Source organism: Triticum dicoccoides, chromosome 5B (genome assembly GCF_002162155.2).
Source record: "Triticum dicoccoides isolate Atlit2015 ecotype Zavitan chromosome 5B, WEW_v2.0, whole genome shotgun sequence".
Taxonomy (NCBI): domain Eukaryota; kingdom Viridiplantae; phylum Streptophyta; class Magnoliopsida; order Poales; family Poaceae; genus Triticum; species Triticum dicoccoides.
The window spans coordinates 254712112-254715458 of record NC_041389.1 but is presented as its reverse complement, the minus strand read 5'-3'; the positions used below and the strand labels follow the sequence as shown (position 1 = coordinate 254715458).

The window sequence follows — 3347 nt, the reverse complement described above, 5'->3', positions numbered from 1 at the left end:
ATAATACCCAATGCATTGCTTACTGTTGTCCAGTGTACTACAGTTTAGTATGTAAAACTTGACCTTTGTTTGACAAGAGAATGTCTGCTAACTCCCAAACGGACTGACTTTCGAGAACCAATTTAGGTTGTGATCATTAGTGCATCTTCAAAGCTGCTTCACATAACATAACATTTGATTTTTACTAATCTGAAATCAAGCCTAAGCAATGTTAAGTAGACCTTTGAATTCTTAATAAGGAAATTACACAATCTGTTATGTGTGCTGTAGAATTAGTGTTGTTTGAAGATGTTTTTCTTCTTACCAATCAGGTTCATGATTTTGACTGTCGATGCAGACGCTGTGCTGGATGTTCATCATTGGTGGCAGTCATGGGTTCAGGCTCCTGTGGAACTCATGGCATCGACCATATGAACCTTCATGTATTTGATAGTTTGCTCGATCAGTTTTATGCCTTCCACTACAGCTAAGGCTACTACGCAGCTTCATTGAGATTTTTTCTATAGGATTTGGATTAATAATCTCCAATAATATGGTCATGCTTCTTATAATTACTTTTAGGTATAAATACATTTGTGATTTTCTGTATGTTGTACTACTAAACTGTGTGCTATACCAAGCCTAAGCAATGTTAAGTAGACCTTTGAATTCTTAATAAGGAAATTACACAATCTGTTCTGTGTGCTGTAGGATTAGTGTTGTTTGAAGATGTTTTTCTTCTTACCAATCAGGTTCATGATTTTGACTGTCGATGCAGACGCTGTGCCGGATGTTCATCATCGGTGGCAGTCATGGATTCAGGCTCCTGTGGAACTCATGGCATCGACCATTTGAACCTTCATGTATTTGATAGTTTGCTCGATCAGTTTTATGCCTTCCACTACAGCTAAGGCTACTATGCAGCTTCATTGAGATTTTTTCTATAGGATTTGGATTAATAATCTCCAATAATATGGTCATGCTTCTTATAATTACTTTCAGGTATAAATACATTTGTATTTTTTAGGAGAATTTATCTAATATGTAGTATATAGCTAGAAAGGTACCTAAATGTATATTGCCAAATCTTGAAAATATACGGACCTTTTACTTTTTTTGCCGTGAACCTAGGCAGCTTGGGACGGAGTAGGTGTCAATAGTAAGTATATACCAGAACATTTTTTTTATGATTGCTAGAACAATATTTCTGCGATATTGTATATACTAACATAGTGACTATGGAGTACTAATTCAAAGTATATACTATTGTACTGTATTTTGTCTAAATACCATCTATATCAAAGTAGTACATAGACTGCTCTTTGTGCACGGCAGTATGTAGCATACAAAATTAAATCAAATGGGTGTATAACATACACTTTGATAAAGTAAGTATATACTTTTTTTCTGGTGCAGTATATACAACATTTTTGTAAGGCAATATATAGTACTTTTTAAGTGAACCAGTATACTACCCTTTTTATTCAGTATATACATAATCTTTTAGTCGATATATACTACTCTTTCTGAGTAGGTATATACTACTGTTCTTGATATATAAGGCAACATGCAAATTCCATGCCGCCTTGTGGACCAGTGCATGCCATGCCAACATTGTTTCTTATTACCACCGTTGTTGACAATATTGGTGGTGCCGTCACATGGATCAATCAGTGCACCCCACGCTGTCGCTTTGTCGACAAGATGGTAGTGCCGTCTTATCCATCGATCAATGCACCTACTTATTAACGTCGCATCGGCTATGTGACTAGCTGCGTCAGTGGCTTTGCACCTCGATCCAGATTACTTTCATGCAAAGCCTATCATGTTTGCCTTATGTGCAGGAATAGGCAAGCACAACAGAAGACCTGATCATAGACACTCATAGTCTGAGGTAAATACTCCTTCAATGCAAGCTGTCAAATAGTTTTCTTTTATCTTGAAAACTGTAAATTTATTTAAAAAATTGTGGTAACAAATTTATTAAGTTATTATGTGGGAGAGACCATCAACTAATAATAATATATAAAACAAGGGTAGGCTAGAAAAAGATACATCATTCTTAGAAAATTGTACTAACAAAGTTGTTAAGTTATTACGTGGGAGAGACTCAACTAATAATATAAAAACAAGGGTAGGCAGTATTATCGGAAAGATTGGACGCTACTTCTTCCTCCAGGCCCGAAAGAGATCACGCTTCTCCACCATCTCTTCCTCTCCTGGTTAGAAAATAACCTCAATCAATTTTCCTTATTTGTAACTTTTTCGGCTGTGCTAATGGAGCTTCTACTAAAAACTGTTTTCCTCATCTGCATCAGGTTCATTTTCTTACAATATTTTGTTATATGTTTTTCCTTGCAGGTTTATCTTGAATACACAATAACTTTGGATTTGAGATCACTTTGTTTTGTACCATGTGCTTGGATAGAGTTGTGCCCTACAGGGATGCAATCCCGGCTCTTCTCACTAGAACCTATGGATACCTCATGGAGATTTGTTGGAGCATAATCTTCTAATGTACAACCTATGTATACATATGGACATCGGAGGGAGCATAATTATGATCATCAAGCGAGCTTATAAAAACCTGCCGTCTAAACAGACTACAGCGGCATGAAGGAGGCTAATGTCAGTTGTCAACGTCGTCACTGGTCAAGTTACTAATCAATTTTTGTATCGACAAAACATGTCCAGGACCCTCCATGGGAGAGTTAACATCTTCAATGGCCTTCCCAATCTCCAGTTATGGCTGATGTTGTTGCTTGATATGCTGGTCCACCACAATCTCCTGTCCATGGAAGTTCCTTGCCAAGCTGCCATGTCCTGGCCGGAGAATTGACTTCTCATGATTTTTCTTCTAACCCTTTTTTCAGTCAGCAGATAGTGCAGATAGTTAGGCAGTGAAACACTTGACAATGAAGATGTTTGTCAACTACTAAAACATTGATGGCTTCTGTTATACTGTATATCTGAATAAACAATTTTGCGGGCAATTTTTTTGCATAAGTAAAGGCATGTGAGAACTGCTAATGCTTGAGTGTCGTGGCTGCTGCACTTCTAATTTTCTGTCAATTGTGTGTGAGAACTACTAAATTGTAGATTAAATATATGGCAAAAAATCAGATGGAGGGAGTAGTTTTTTTTTTGTTTATGTTTTTTTAATGGTTGTTGGTTCGGACAGCTACTACAACTTTATTATAAAGGATAATCTAGCAGAAAAGTTAATGGAAGATGGTGGTGCCATTACTCCAAATCTTTGTTTTATTCATGTTCTCCTCCAACTGTGTTGTCTATATCTTTTCTATCTTTTCTTTCACACCTATTATTTGTATAAAGTCTATACAATTAAATTATTTATAGTCTGTTTT

At 36.3% G+C, this 3347-nt stretch overlaps 1 long non-coding RNA gene across 1 annotated transcript; it reads left to right on the top strand.

The window, feature by feature from the left end:
* Positions 1 to 1704: 1704 nt before the first annotated feature.
* LOC119305377 lies at positions 1705 to 2404 on the top strand. The gene is made up of 3 exons (XR_005148646.1): positions 1705 to 1873; positions 2118 to 2201; positions 2341 to 2404. It is a non-coding gene; the product is annotated as an uncharacterized LOC119305377 (long non-coding RNA).
* Positions 2405 to 3347: the final 943 nt, after the last annotated feature.